General features: G+C 46.1%; 1 protein-coding gene across 4 annotated transcripts in view; it reads right to left on the bottom strand.

Moving 5' to 3' along the window:
• The window catches only part of PRICKLE2 (prickle planar cell polarity protein 2), a 319,924-nt gene that overhangs the window by 104,460 nt on the left and 199,217 nt on the right, over window positions 1-16,247 (bottom strand). The window contains exon 1 of one of the 4 annotated variants that reach the window (XM_059390097.1): window positions 10,628-11,716. The exons of 2 other annotated variants lie outside the window; for them this stretch is intronic. The gene's annotated coding sequence lies outside the window, so the exon portion shown is untranslated. Of the gene's footprint in view, window positions 1-10,623; window positions 11,717-16,247 lie in introns of those variants that run through there. One more of the 4 variants, XM_059390098.1, reaches the window with a different exon arrangement.

Raw genomic sequence — 16,247 nt, forward strand, 5'->3', positions numbered from 1 at the left:
ACTCACATGGAGTCAGACACAATAAGGAAAGACGTTCTTTTCAGGAGAGACCTGGCTTCAGTCAAGTCCAAGGGAAAACAAAACAAAACAAAACAAAACAAAACAAATTTCTCAGGGTTTCCCACTGTGGGGGCTAGGCAAAAAAGGAAAGACGCTGACTTTCCCTCGATGGAAGCTGGATCTATGGAACGGTTTTTGCGGTTTTGTTCTGAGCCACAACGAGTTTCCTCATTCTGCAGCAATGAGAGGACGGCGGGGTGGTGGGGGGGTAGTATATAGAAAGAAACTGACATTTCCTAGTTTCATATTTTATTGGAAAGAAGCCCTTGATGAATTGAATTCACATGGTCTATAGGAATAAGGGTTGGAAAATACTTAAGAACTTGTTGTATTCAGATTTTGACAAGGTGATGGTTGAAGAGCATATGTCCCCTGTCCCTACCCCACCCCCCAAAGCCTACTGGAAATAGCCATGCCCACACACTTTTGGTGCAGTTGTCATCCTGAACAACGGGTCCGACTGCCTTGATGCATGGATGAATCTTGGTCATTTCTCCATTAGCTCTTCTCACTGTTCCTGCCTTTACTCTCGTAGTCCAGCTCATGATGACCTCCTACCTCGGCTACTGTAACAGCCTACTTTCCTAATTCTCTGCTTCCAGCCCGGCCCTTCTAAAATCTATTTTCCACCAGCTGTTTGTTTTTAAAACAAGGGAGATGACACTCAAGTCTCCTGCTTCAACTGCTGGTTCTCAATGCAGTCAGAATAAAATACACACTCTCCTTAACCTTGGCCACAAGATCCAGTGTAATCTGCCCCCTTTCTCTCTCTCCAACATTAGTTTGTCCCACTCTCCATGTAGTCTACTGCATCTTAGCCACATTGACCTTTAATGTGTCCTCTACACTTGCCACGGCCATCCTTCTCTTTGGATCTTTGCAGTGGCTTTTCCAATGCTTGGAACACCCTTCCCTGCACGCTTTATGAGATGGCCTACCCTTCAGCATTCATGTCACTCAGAGTCACTTCCACCAAGGACGCTCCAGAAAGTAGCCCACTTCTGCTTCTCATTCACTCACTACTCTATTACCCTTCAATTTTTTTTCTTAACATTTGTCACACACAGTAACTACCTTACCTGTCAATGTGTTCATTACGCTTTTCCCACTATACTGTATTTCTACAAAGTCAAGGAGTTTATCCAGTATCTAGAACAATAAGCACTCTATAGGTATAGTTCTTTAAAATTTTGAATCTTTAATGCCCAGTCCAGAATCTAGCTGGACATTTCTCAACCAAAAGGCTCCAAACCCTTTAAGGTCATACACAAGATTATGATTGCTGCGTAAAATTTTCTTTTCTTTATACTTATTTTTTGCAATAACTGAAAATGTATATTGTTTCAGTGATGCCAGAAATGTAGAGTGAGTCTGCTATTCACACGATCAGGAGTATGTCATCAAAACCATACCAAAGAAAGACTGCCTTTTTCCTGGATTAAATGAAAGTTAGGCAAAGAAGAAGTTAAGGGCAGAGAAGAAAGTATTTGTTGTTGAGGATGACTGAGAACTGAACCATAACTAGAGAGTAATTTAATTCTGCTAAGTGTATTGCAAATGTCAAGTTTTTGAAAGAACACCTGGACTATACTGAGACTGAGAATCCCTCACCTAACCCAAAGCAAATGTTCAAAAAATTGGTAAAGTGTTAAATGAATACTAAAAAGTCTCTGAAACACAGAAGAAGCAGACACTGCCATGGCCTTGGCACCTGAGACTGCAGACCTCAATTTACCCATCTGTAAAATGAAACAGATCCAGGTAATTCTCCTTCTAGTTCCACAGCGCTTCACATTAGCTCCTGGGTAACCATGCAAAAAAGTGGTGTGCATCCTCCCCCAGAGCAAGAGGATAGTTCTTTCTAGTCACTTAGTAACCTTTTAGAGATTTTCCTGGATGAGGTTACAACATTCTACCCTCTAGTTTAGCAGTCCTTATCTTCTGGGTTACTTTATATCTTTAGGAATCTGATGAAGGCGGAGGTCCCCCCCCCACCCCCCAAACAAAACAAAACCCACAAACCCCCCACACCACTAAAACAAAACAAAACACCGAAACCCCACCCACATGTATACATTCACAGAAATTGTTGCATTTAATTTTAAAAAGTTCATCCATCTTTGCTGGTCTTTTGGTACTCCTGGATTCCAAGTTTAAAATACCTGGTTTCGGGGCACCTGGGTAGCTCAGCGGGTTAATCCTCTGCCTTCTGCTCAGGCCATGATCTCAGGGTCCTGGGATGGAGCCCCATATGGGGCTCTCTGCTCAGCAGGGAGCCTGCTTCCTCCTCTCTCTCTGTCTGTCTCTCTGCCTGCTTGTGATCTCTCTTGCTCTCTCTCTGTCAAATATATAAATTTTTTAAAAAACTTAAAAAACAAAACAAAACCAAAAAATCTTAAAAAAAAATGAAACAACAACAACAACAAAAAAAACACCTGGTTTCAAGAACTGGTTGAGTGTAAAAGGCCTTCTCTGTGGTCCCCATAGGGCCAGAGACAACGCCTTGCATGCTGTAGATGTTCTATTTCTCACTCTGTTTTAAACATTCAAAATAGCAAATGATATCATAGTTATGACTTAGGAAGCCAAACCTTAGCAATTCAATGGTACAGAATTTAAAACAACTTCTAAGCACCGCCAGGGCAAAACCCAGTGGTATTTAGGCAGCAGGTCAGGCAGCCCAGGGGACAAAGGGCAGGGAAAGCAGGTTTAAGCCAGTCTGGTCAGTCTGGCCCCGTGCTTAGGTTGTTTTCCACCTACTCATCTTTCGGAAGCCATTCCAGCAGGAACCCAAGCTCGCATCGTTGGGAGAGGAATACATGAATTCTTTGCTTTGCATTTTCACCCACTTCCTAACATAGCAGGTGTTTCCGAGTGTAGACTAGGTGCTTGCCTAGGCTTTCCAGGGACTTCTGACATGATGAACTCAAACCCCAGGAGGAAACTTAAGCGGTCATTTAAACGGACTACAGATTCTTGATGGATAAGCTGTCAGGGCGAGGGCTTCAGCTGAGCACGGTGCAGTTGCTGAGCCAAAAGCAGCCACTTCCTCCTCAGGGTCACCTACCCGACAGCTGAACTGCCCCAGGGATGTGTATAGAAAGCAGGTCATGGTAACGTGGGTATTCCTCCGGGAGCAGCCTAGCAGGAAAGCTGAAGAAAGACTCTGCGTTCACTGGTGATGGAAAGTAACAGGAACCTTAACAACACTCACCAAATTAATCAGAACAGCAGGATGCATATCCCAGAGAAAGGAGAGAAACTCTATGAAAACTTTAATTAACTAAAAATTCGGTGAACTCAGACTTTCAGTAGTCCTGCAGGTTGTCCACTTTGCAGAGGAAAGAATAAAACAAGAAGGTGGAAAACAGAATGTCTTTGTTGCATGCCTAAGCAATTAGGTGGGTTTTTGTTTTTTTTGTTTTTTGTTTTTTAATTTATTTGACAGACAGAGATCACAAGTAGTTAGAGAGGCAAGGCACAGAGAGAGGAGGAAGCAGACTCCCCACAGAGTAGAGAACCCGATTCGGGGTTCGATCCCAGGACCCTGGGATCATGACCCCAGCTGAAGGCAGAGGCCTTAACCCACTGAGCCACCCAGGCGCCCCAGCAATTAGGTGTTTAATCCAGATTTATCAAACAGAAAAGAGACTCAACCTTCAGGGAATTTTTAAGGGTTGACGTTGTGGGCAGGTTAAATCACTTGGACTAATGGATGGGTCCAGGCCGCGTGGCATGCTGGGGTGAGAACGAGTCTAAGATTCTGTTGGGATGTGGTGAATGGATTGGAGGGTTTCATCAGGGAGGTCTGCGATGGGCCCGGGGTACTGGGGTCTGCTGATGCAGTGCCCGGTCTTTGCCACACTAACTCTATAGTCGGGATGCTTCTAAGAATGGAATTCAGACATGGGCACACATTCACATGAGAATAATTCTCTCACCTGAAGAAGACTGCTACTATCAGTCAGATAGAAGCCTCTGGGGAATAACAGGGAGGAGTGAGAGAAGAAAGCGGACATCTGCTTATTCTGACAGATGGCAGCCTGGTGAGGTGACAGATGAGTGAGGTGAGTGTCAGTGAGGTGACAGATGACAAAGTCAGAGGCTGTTTGCAATCAACCTCTTATGACTTCCACTTGAAGAACAAATTCAGCAGGAACTCATGTTCAGGATAATAATTTACATGGCTGCCATGTCCTAAATCACAAGAAACATGTAGTTGAGTAACCCTGCTCTTCCTAAGGCAGACTAAGGTAGAGCACACACAAGAACGCGCACACTTGACATTCAATGCTAGTTAGTAATTATGTTTATAACTCTGTAGGAGAAACTTGGAGGAGCTAAGTGATCTCTTTGAGGTTCGTTCAGATAAGGAATGAGATAATTGGGATTAGAACCTGGGATTTCCGAATTTGGTTCAATTTTCTTTCCTGTATGGCACCTGATGCTGATCGGAAAGGTGGGTAAGAAGGAGCAGCTCTGGCACCACTGGGGAGCATGTTAGAGAGGCTGAGTCTGAATTTTAGCAACAACCCAAGATGTCCACATGTTCAGCCGGAGCAGCCTTCGTCTCTGGTACCCGGCAGGATGCTCGCATACGTAACAGCCCTTGAGGGTTTCTAGGGGTGAATAAGCAACACCAACACACGGACGAGAGGCACGCACTCCCTCTTCCCTGGCGTGAAACCGCCAAAGGTCAGATGTTTCTCTGGGAAGCTCCGAGTCATTCTCTGGAGAGCTACTGCTTCTCATCTTGCCGCACATATTCACAACACAGAGGGGTCAGGTCCCGATAGAAAACCTGACCTTTTAGTTCTCTGCGCCAGAGCTGCCGACAGCGCAAACGGCACGTCTCCACCACCAAGGCTGAGTTCATTCTCAAAGTTCACGCTCATCAAGGTCCGTGCTGGAAGAGAACTTATAGATTATTTGATTCGGGACCTTCATTTTAGGGATGAAAGAACAGAAGCTCAGAAAGGGAAACACACACATTTTAGTTAGAACCTTATGTGGATGCCACAAGGGGTCAAGAACTAAGGGGCATGGCCCCTCTCTCTGCGCTCCAACTGGGTTTGGCCACATTCACCTACAACTTCCACGCAGCAGAACTTCCCATGCCGCCCCTTGTCCTCCGAAGGGCTGCCTCCACTGGCCTCTAGCTTTTACCCTTCACCTCACTGCGCCTTAACTAACTTTCCAACCAATCTCCCTTCCATTCTAAAAGCCATGTTCAAAACCAGAGTTGAAGATGCCATTGTGTTCTGTTTCAGACCTGGCAAATTCTCTCCCATGTTCCTTCTAATCTTATCAACACATTAACAGAAAAGATTTTGAGGTCTGCATAATGAGACGTTTCTCAAAGGAGAGAGCCACAGAAATGATCTAGAAAGTAAAGAAAAAAAACATTTACAGTGGACGTTAGAGTGAGAATGGCAGACGTGACTCAGGGTTTGGATGGTGATTCTCCTGGGGCTGAATCCCAATTTTCCTTGTTACTGTCTGCATACCCTCGGCCAAGTCACTTAACTTCTAGCAGTCTTGGTTTCCTTAGTATGAAATAGAGCTGATAATCCCTAGCGGCATAATTGCTGCAAGAATTAATAAGGCAAGGTACAACTAGTACACCCATCTCTGATAGTCACTACTGTTTCTGTACATTCATGCAAACACTGACGCAAAGACTATAAACAGATACACAGACACCCAAAACACACTGACACGTACACTAACAGCTACTCTGAAAACCTATCTGACCCTGTGAGCCCAGAAAGTATGGTTGCTTTTCAGCTGAGTTCTGGAACTTTCCTGAACAAGCATCTCGGAGGACTCACAACTGATGAATGGATGCCAAGAAAAGAGCTGGAAAAATGGCATCCTGCCCAGTCGAAATGAAATGCTAAGAATTCCTGTCCTAGTTACTTTTAACCCTGGATGGGGCTGGATGACATTTGGAAGGTTTGATTTTAAGGTGTCCAGCGGGGGGGGCGGGGGAGGGGCGGGGTCTGAGGCAAGTGGCGCTCCCCGAGTGAGAGGAATGGAGGCAACACTAGTCGGCCATCTAGCGTGAGGCGTGCAGAGTGCCAGACAGTCAAAGGCATCAACCTGGGCTCCATCTCTGTGCCATATTCCAAGGAGTAAATGATGCCTGTGATCCCTCCAGAGCCTTGGGATGGTTTATATGCAGCAGCTCAAATGACAGCACCAGGAAGAAGGGGGGTACCGGAAATCACATCCTTCCTTCCTCTTCCAGGTTCCCTCTGCTGTTCTGAGGAAGCATGGTTCAGGGTAACACTTTCCCACAGGAGGCCAGCCCCAACGTCCCTGAGGCTCCCACTTCCAACCAGGGATGCTTCTCCATTCTGTGTCCCTTCTAGTGCCCCATCTCCTCTTCTGGGTCGACCCTCAGAAAATCTGAGTCTTTGGTTTTTCCAGACTTTATGGCCACCTGATTTTTCCAGACTTCATGGCCAAACATGTACTGGAAGTTTACCAGGTACACCCACCAAGGAAAGGCAGGTTCATTTCATCCTTGAAAACATGCTCTTTTTCATCAATGCTGTTTTCATAATGGTCCACGGTGCTCTGGTGGAAAACACACTGTGTGTTTAGCCACCAGGAAGGTTTGAGGATTTGAAATGGCTGCACTATGAATTCTGTAGGACAGATGGGGAGAGGAATTTCTAGCTGAAGGAGAACAGAGGCTCCTGTCTCCGAGTTGCAACTTCACCCACAGGGAACCTTCAGCTTTCCACTTTCATGGTGGATTGGAGATTGCTCTGAATTTCTCGCAGCTGCTTTCACATTCTGGCTTCCCTCCTCCCCTCCTCTTAACTCCTCCATCTCTCTAAACCGCCCCCCCCTCCTTCCTTGCTTTCTCCCTCTGCCTTGTCCCCAGGGAAATAAACGAATCCAGCAAGCCTCCGGGCTTCAGACTCCAAACAAAGAGCTGCTCAAACAACAGGCCAAAGGAAAAAGAAAACCTAATCTCCCAACTCAACTGGCCAAGCCCCAGTGAGATTTTGGAGGACTTAGGTTGCTGGAAACTCAGTCTGATCTTATCCAACATTTTCTTTTCTGCATCATCTAAACATGCACACGCGTGCAGGCATACATACACACACACACACACACACACACACACACATACACATACACACACACACGGTCAAGGCGTAAAAACAAGAATATTTCATTAAAAATCTTAACAGGATGGGACCAGAGCAAAGTGGCAAGTGTCAGTCATCAACATCCATGAGGGAAACAGATTTTCCCAGTGTCTCACTCCAAAACTTTCTTAGTTTACCACAGCTCGCAGTTACCAGCAATTACCTGATTTTTAAGGACAACAGTCAGGGAGAGAGGGAAGAGACAATGTTGTCATGGGCCTGCAGACACAAAAGAAAAGTCCTCGGCCAAATGAAAGCCACGATCCTGTCTGAGGGACAGAACATTTTCGCTGGGGTATGCTTGAAAACAAGAGATGAGAGAGGACCATGTCTTGAGGCTTCTGAAGAGAGACATCGCTGCTAGTTCAAGGAAAATAGTGCCGTGGGGTGGCTAAAAGCTCTGTTCCAACTCCGAGCCTCTGGAATTGATGTCTTGTAGAAGCAACATTCTGCTAGGTCCCAAGCTTCATCACCAGTGTGTCATGTAAGGTAAGGGCTTTTCCCTCTGTGGCCTTAGTTTCCTCTGTCAAATAACTAAACTCCAACCTCCTGGTGCGCATAGGTTGGGACTAAATGTGAAATATGAACATTATTGGCACCAGAAAAAAAGAAAGCCCAATACCTAGTAGGTACCAAGAATTGGTCAAGGACATCATGGCCACCATTTCACAGTCATGCTATATGTCCAGGGGAACTGATTTCCAATTTTTACATAAGGAAACCAAAGTTCTGAGAGGTTAGGCAACTCTCTCAAGATCCCTTACACCAGCAGGAAATCATGGAAGTGGGCTTCTGTCAAGGTATACATACAATTCTCTAAGCAAAACACAACTTGACTGAAAACCCACAGAAACCGAGAGTGAGCAACTCCCAGTCTGAGTCTCCTAAGGAAAACATTTTCTGCAAGACTCCTCTGGCTCCTTTGGTCCCTTCTCATTTGTCCTTCAAACCCTACGTCGGAGCTCCACTTCACCTAAATGTAAAAGAAAGATGTTGAGAAGAAAGGGAGAAAGAGCTGTCAGACTGAGTGACTAAAGGGCAATCACTGGTACCAGGCGTGAACTCACAAGTCTGGAAAAGACCTAGCACGTCAGCGGAGACCACACACAGCCTATTCCTTTCTTCACGGCGCATCTCCATGCTGGAGTCACCCACACAGGGACACACACACAGCCCTGGGGCTTCTGAGGACCCAACCTCCAAAGGCCTCTCCGGATGGAGAAAAAAAAAAAAAAAAAAGCAAAGTGTGTGCCCTGAGCAGAAGAAAGAAAAGGACTGCCTCTCACATGCGAAGTTGGAACTGAAGAGAAATGGGAAGAGGAATCCAGAAATGCCTCAATTCCAATTTGGATCCCACAGCTTTCTGCATGTGACTCGTCAGCTGCCAAAGCAGGAGACCTTCTTTCGGCATGCCTGAGCCGCGGCTAGTGCTAAACGATTTCTGTGGCACCATCCGGTCACTCTGAGTTCTACAAAACGTGGGAGCCCTCGATGCTGCACTTGATGGTCAATGGGGTGGAAGGTTCCCTTGAGTGGGAATGGATGTGGACATTATAGTCACTGTGGATGGCACCTCTGCCGCCAGGAACACCTCTTTGCAGACGAACGGCTTTTCGGGTGGACCGTCTTGTTTTTAGCAACAGTGCTGACACCAGTAGTGGTAAAAAGGACACAAGGATGGCAAGAAGGAAGGCTAGAGTTCACTGAGTCGGTGCCGGGGGCTAGCACTGTGCTTTTTATGCTATCTCATTAAATTATACCTATTGCACTGCCTAGAGGTCCTACTGGTCTCCCCATCACACAGACGGGGTCAATCCTCAGAAAGGGAGCTAGCTATCAGTGTCTTCGCTGATAACCCAGAGTTGGAGCCCTCGGTCCACGTCATTACAGAGTGCCTAACCTCCAAGTTCCTTTCTCATTCTTTAGGCTTCTACAAACGTACCTTCCCTCCTACATTTGTTTATTTCTCTACACTACATCGTGAGCCTTTACAAGCCTGCCATTCCAAACAACACTATTTTATTATTTCTGGCTGCCCCATGACTATTTATAGGCTGAAATGCCCAGTTGAGCCAACATGTTTTAATGTTTGGGAAAAAAAAAAAAAAGAACTTCCGAGGGGAAAGAGCATCTGATGGAAAGGCAAAACCTTTACAAGCACTCAAGGAGCCCTTAAAATCCAAATTTCCAAAATATGGTAATTCTGTCAAAGTTGTGACTGACTCAGGAGCCCAGGGGGATGAGGATCCTGACCCATCTGTGAAAGCCATCAGCAGCCAATAACCCTTCTGGGGAGCAGGGTTAGAGCTGCCAAATCGGCCTCCAGCGAGGAGGCCAGGCTGCTTCCTTTAGTTTGAGTCTCATGGAGATGCTATAAAACAGTCACCGGGAAGAGATGTTCAAGCAAAGCAAATTGCAGCCTTGCAAGCTTTAGCTTTGGTGCATGGCAGTCCGTGCTGATATATTCACGGCACACTGGAGCCCTCCCCTGACTGTGGTCGTGGATGCATGGCCTGGAAGCGGAACTCTCGCAGGGGGAAATAATACATGTGCCTAAATTATGCAAGAGCCGTGCTTGGACCGGATGATGGCATCGCACCTGGTACAGATCATTCACCCTGGTGTGATTTTGCCCGGCCAGGCTTATTGAGGGTTCGTACAAGTCCCGCCGGACCCCAGCATATTCTAAGACCGCACAACAAAGAATAATGGGATTAAAGATCTGGATTTCATCGCAAGACCTCCGTGGTGGATTAGTAATGCTCTGATAGGTTTTGCGGAAACCAAGAGTGAGAAGGAGCACTAACAAGGAGCACTCCTCCAAAAACCCAATGTAGAGAATACACTGAGTCATGTGTTTCAGCCCGGTAGTGCAGGCATAGTCTGGAGCTCCGTCACCATTTCTAACATGAAAGCGCTGGCTAAAATTAAACCTAAAATTATTTGAGCACCATTTCTTTCCCTGGAAGTCTCAGCAAAGTCCTCCTTCCCCAGACCCTCTAATGGTTTCTGACATCCTGAGCAGAAGAGACTGCTGGGCATGAACACAAGCAGGTGTTTGGTTTTTAAACCCTCTCCCCTTTACGATTATTTTTTAAAGCTAGCTGCACTTCTTTTTACAGAACTGCTGCTTCTAGAGCATGAAGACGACAGAAGCGTTTCTTCAGGACTCCCTACAGCTGTGAAATGTCACTTTGCAAGTGAGCTTTCTAATCAGCACAGAAAAGGTAAAAGGTACCAGAGGACCACTAAAAATGTCACTTGCCTAAGATAATGGAGCTCTGATAACCTCTTCTCCATGCAAAGCATTTATATGCAGCTTTCTTAGCCTCCCTAGAAAATACACAGTTGTTGTTTTTTTTTTTTTTAAATATGTGGATTAGAACAAATTTCTTACCTACCTCCAAGGAGGATAAAATGCCCAGTTTCAGGGGTGGGGGAAGCTTCCACCAGACCCTCTGAGCTTGTCAGTTGCCACAGTTCACTTTCTCCCCAGGTCTGGCTTCTAAGAACGCAAGCAGGACCACAGGCAGCCAAAGCATCTTCTTCTGGAAACCCTTCTTAAAATCTAGACCCTTCCCGAAGCCAGAGGCAGGCTCAAGGCGGAGCGGGTCTGCATGCGCTGGTGGAAAACAGCACTGCTGGAAAACAGCGCTGCTGGATGGAGACCCTGCTGGGCACCCACCGCGCAAGGGGGGAAAAAAAAGTGTGACTTCTACCCTTCCTCTGGATCCGACTGCCTGCCTGCGAACCCAGCCTCTCAATCCGCAGGAAGTCACAGACCCCAGCGTCAGCGTCACCAACTGATCCGGAGCCAGACCCGGGGCAACCAGTCAGCTGGTCGAGGAGCCCAAGACGCCGAACCACGAACTGTGCAGCTCGGCCAAAAAAAATAATAATAACTGTGGTTGGAGAGGCTGGTGGTGCCGGAGAAGTCGCTGTTGCAGTGCCCGCATCCTCCGCATGCTAATGAAGCCGTGACGTCAGCAAGTCAGTCACGGCATCTGGACGTCCCAACCCGCTGCCCAGCACCGAGATTTATTTACATGTAAATTAGCCTCGCCTTCCCAATCAATAATCCCCAAGCCAGGGAGGGGTGGGGGGAAAAGCCTTCTCTGGATATGAAGGCCCTAGGTCTGCACCCTCCTCCCGAAGGAGTACAAAAATATCACACGTAAGAAGACAGGCTTTAAAGATATACGCCTATTTTCTTTTCTTTTTCTTTTTTCTTTTTAAAGGTTGTGCTCTTGTGTGCCGGGGATTCGGATCTGGGCACAGTTATCAACCTGAGCGCCTGTTTTAGATTATATGTTGCATCAACCCTGGAGTGGAATCCAAGCTCGTTTTTTCCTCCCCCACTCCCAAAATGTATGGAGTCTTCAAATGCCCGTACTTCGTTTTGTCTCTTTAACTTTCATTTCTGGGTGTTTGTTGGTCGGAGACTACGTCATCCTTGAATTTTTGTGCATGCCGGAAATAAAACACAAGACTATTTTCCTCAGGTGCTTGGGTGATGAATTAGTCATTGCCTCCCTCTGGCCCTGACCCTAGCTCCTCCTGAGTATAAGAAATGACAAAGCATAAATCAGTTCAGGGGTATCTGAGGACCCTGGGACTCTTAAAGAGCACTTCTTCCATTCCAGCATTTTACAGATTACAAAACCGAGGCTTTGAGTAGAGCATGGGTTTTTCTTCCTACAGCCAGGCTGGGAATTCAGCAAGGGTAGGCCAGAACCTGTATTTCCTGCATCTTAGACTGCAGCTTTGTTAAACACCTTTGGGTCTCTAACATCCCACTCACTGCTCCAACAGGACTATCTAAGCCATCACCAAGAAGGAATCCACAGAGCCTGGGAGTCCTGGGTTCGAATCCTTTCATTTCTGCAAGTCATGTGACCTTGGACTAGTCTCATTGGACCTTGGACTAGTTACTAGTAACTAGTTACTGGCGACTAGCTACCAATAACTAGTGACTAGAAACTCCTGAGGTCTTCAATTTCTTCATCTGTAACTTCCCTTCATTCAAGAAATATCTGCTGAGCATCTACTCTGTGCCATGCACTATTCTAGGGACTAGGTATAGATACAGCATCTGCTCTCTCCTAGCTCACTCTAGTGAGATCAGGGCCAAGTATTGAATGCCACGCAGTGAGGACTGATACAATGTCACACTCCATAAATAACCGTGATTTCTGACACTTTGGAAGAAGTCAGAAAAAAAAATCACCAAGGCCTGCTTTCCACCAGGATGGTCATTGTTTCTATCCTCTGAGTATTTACATGGTCACCTCATCTTCTGGTTTAAAATCAAGTGTTCTTTCAGTTTTGCCTGTCTATGCTGTGAGAGGCAAGTGCCGGCTGATATCCTCGCAGGTATGTTTGTGATAAGGAAGTGCTGGGGGCTCCTTAGGTGGAGGCTGAGGGAGGGGCCGGGGAAGTGGGGAGATAAGTTTATCCCATCATGCATGGAAGCGGTCCCCAGGACAAAGCAGACAGCACGGCTCCTTGCCCACACTCCCCCACCTGAGGAAACCACTCTGATGAGCTCTGCCCTTCCAGCGGGAGTTCCTGAAGCTTCAAATGAATTTCTTTGTTAGATGTGGGGAAGTTAAATTATTCTTTTGTTATATGTAATTGTATTAATAATGCCCTATAACTTCTTTCAGAATGCTTCTCTTCGGTTCAGAGAAGACCTTTCATGGTGAAAATCATGGGACCTAGTCTGACTTGGCACTAGCTGAAACAGAATACGAACAAATGAGTCCCACTCCACTTGAGGTGTCCATCATGCAGAGTTCAGAGCAGGCGGGGAAGCGGATGGTCCCCCTAGACCTCAATTTCCTTCAAGGAGGAGATGAGCAAATACAACACTTTGGGGCCACCAATGGCGAGGAGGCATCCTACTCTGGAGTGGCCATGGAGAAGTCATTGCGACTTTCCATGCCCCTGTCCCGGTTTCTTCACCTGAAGATGGGCCTGCTACTCTCTGGTAGCCTCATGATCATATGAGAATCTTGAGAAGCAATTCACAAGTGATGAACAGCGAAGCAGCAAAGAGGAAAGGTGGCCCAGGACTACCAACTTCATGAGAGTTAACAACAGAACACGGGGTCTGGAAAGGATGGCCTGGGGCCAGATGGACCCTGGCTCTGACATTTGCTAACTGAATGATTTGGGGCCAGAGGTTTTCATCTGTAACAGGAGGGACAAGAACAGTGTCTTCCTTTGCAGGGCTGTTTAGAGAATCAAATGACCCTCAGAATGAAGCACTGAGCATTGAGCACTGAGCACACATCAAACGTTAATGTGAGCTCTTGGTACCTGGACGTAATGATGCCTTCACTGGTAACTTTGGCACTGATGAGTTAATGGACTAGACAAAGTCAAAAAACAGGAGGAAGTAGGTCCATGGAGACAGAAAATCATCCCCACTTCCTAAGTATAACTCAAAGTTCCACCTAACGTGGGCACGCTACTGATGTGCCCTTCACATTGAACAACAGACATTTGCAAGGGACATGAAACGAGGGAAATAAGCAGTCAAAATGACCAACAGGCACTAGAGGCCTCCCCCGCTGAAGCTGCACAAGAGGGCAAGACAACTAGGCTCTTAGGAAGCGTTGACACTTCATTCATTCCTGTAACCCTGCACTCATTAAATGAGCTCCTACTATTTGTCAGTCACTGGGTTAGGCCTCAGGGACCTCCTGGTGACCAAGACGGACATGAGTCCTGCCTTTAAAAAGCTCAGAAGTGAGAGGGGAAGACAATTAAGCAAACAATTAGAGCAAGTGTGATGCACGTCAGGATAGAACACGTGCGGGGTTCTCAAAGGTCTAACCACAGTTAGGAGGGGGGATGGTGCAAAAGCACGTTGCTGAGGTCCTTGTGACAGTGTGTGCTCCATGAGCACAGCTTAGTGATGGGGAACCTGGAGATCTATGCATTATCCTTGTACAGATTAATAAAATAATAAAGCCCACAGATCAGTAATACCTCATGACAAGCATTTTCATCCCAGACACCACCCTACTCGGGATTTTTCCAAAATATACTGCAAGGTGTTAGACAAGGTGAGACCCCAGCTGCTTGGAAATTTCAGAGACCTGGTAAATAGGGACAAACCTCACACTGTTCTTTTACAAAAACAGAGTGAAATTCCACAGTTAGGACAGCAAGCTTCTTGGCAGGGGGTGGCAGGGAAAACAAGGAATACCTCTGAGACAATCAAGTATTTATTGGGGAATCTCTGAAATTCAGGACACTTGTTGAGACAAGGACACAAGTGCTGACCTTCAGAACTTTCTATTTAGACAGAAAGGAAGATATTCATATAAGTGGCTGGAAGTGCATACCGTGTATAGGTAGAGACACGCAGGAGACTAGATTCATGGTGGCAGAGGTGATCAGAAATCAGGAAAAGTATGATTTGAGTTCTGTTGAAGGTCAAAAAAAAAAAAATCTTTCTTTTATCCTGGAATGAGAAAACAATTTTATGGGGGTAGCAGGGGGGAGCTTTACCCAGCGTGACCCAATATCCACAAGCCATAAAGGTAAAGTCGGCTGTAATTGCCAAGGTCAAATGTGAGCTGCCAGAGAAGGTGTTGCAGGCAGGACTAAGAGCACAGATATGAGGGGAAAGTGTTAGCACCCACGCAGAATTAAGGATGCATCTGTAAGGGCACAGGACAGCGGAGCGACACCGACACCGACGGGACGCGGGTGGGGGCTGACGTGAGGAGCTCCTAACATTGAGGAAAATCAAATCGGCTTTACATTCTAGCCAGCATCTGTCAAAATCTTGTTAGAGGAGTAGAGGGGAGGGTCAGCAATCACTGCTGGTGGCTCGCTGAAGTGGCAGGGGACTGCGGCCCCCAAGATGAAGGGCTCTGTGGAGGGCACTCCTAAGGAACAGTCTCTTACCTCCATTTCTGGAGGTATAAAATAAGACGAAATGGATTTGAAATAAACTAAAGAGGGACCTCGCTCCGACTCAAGGAAGACTTTTGAATACTGAGATGGTAGGAACTGGCATTGGTCACACAGAGCAACGGCAGGGACTTGGTCTCAGGGACACTTTAAAAGGAGAAAGTCGGGGCACCTGTGGTACAGGAGGTTATGCGTCTGACTCTTGATTTTGGCTCAGGTCATGGTCTCAGGGTTATGAGATCGTGCCCCATATCGGGCTCTGTGCTGAGCATGGAGTCTGCTTGGGATTCTCTCTCTCCCTCTGCCCCTCTCCCACTCTCTCTCTTAAAAAAAAAAAAAGAAGAAGACAAGAAAGAGAAAGAGAGAGATAGAAAGACAGGCTCTAGTTAGTTTAGATTAATACCTCTTAGCCCTGTTACTGTGAAATCCTAATTGCCATAAGGGATATTACCAAAGTTTCAAAGCATGTACCTAACAAAGATCAAAAGTTCATTTAAGTTTATTTTATTAAGAAAGAAGTATGTATGAGCAGAATATACATATTTTATGTGTGCTTATAGTTTATAATTTTATTATAATTTATAATTACATATATAGTATGTATAACACATATTCTATACAAACTATATATAATTTTAAAGAATATTCTTCAAAAACTTTATACATACATATATATGTGTGCATACATATATGTGTGTGTACATATATATATGTGTACACACACACAAACGCACAGTTTTATATAGTTTTAAATGATCCTCAAATTTCAAAATCTAGTACATTTAAAAAAATGGGGCTGAGGTGGCTGGCAATTGTTGTATTAGCTGGGACAGGCTGGACTCTGGTACAGTAACAGACCATTGTAGTCTCAGCAGTTTAACCACAAGAACTGATTTCACACTCATGCCAAGCTGCCTGGAGGGGCAGGGGTTCTACAGGGACTCTGGGATCCAGTCAGCTTCCCTCTGGTGTTTCTGTGGTCTCAACACCTAACCTCTGGAGATGCAGTTAGGTGATTTAGCCTAGAGGCAAATGAGATCACTTCTAGAGAAGACCTTGTCCCATGACCTCATCCAACTGCAAGGTGGCTGG

This window comes from Mustela nigripes, chromosome 2 (assembly GCF_022355385.1).
Source record: "Mustela nigripes isolate SB6536 chromosome 2, MUSNIG.SB6536, whole genome shotgun sequence".
NCBI classification, from domain to species: domain Eukaryota; kingdom Metazoa; phylum Chordata; class Mammalia; order Carnivora; family Mustelidae; genus Mustela; species Mustela nigripes.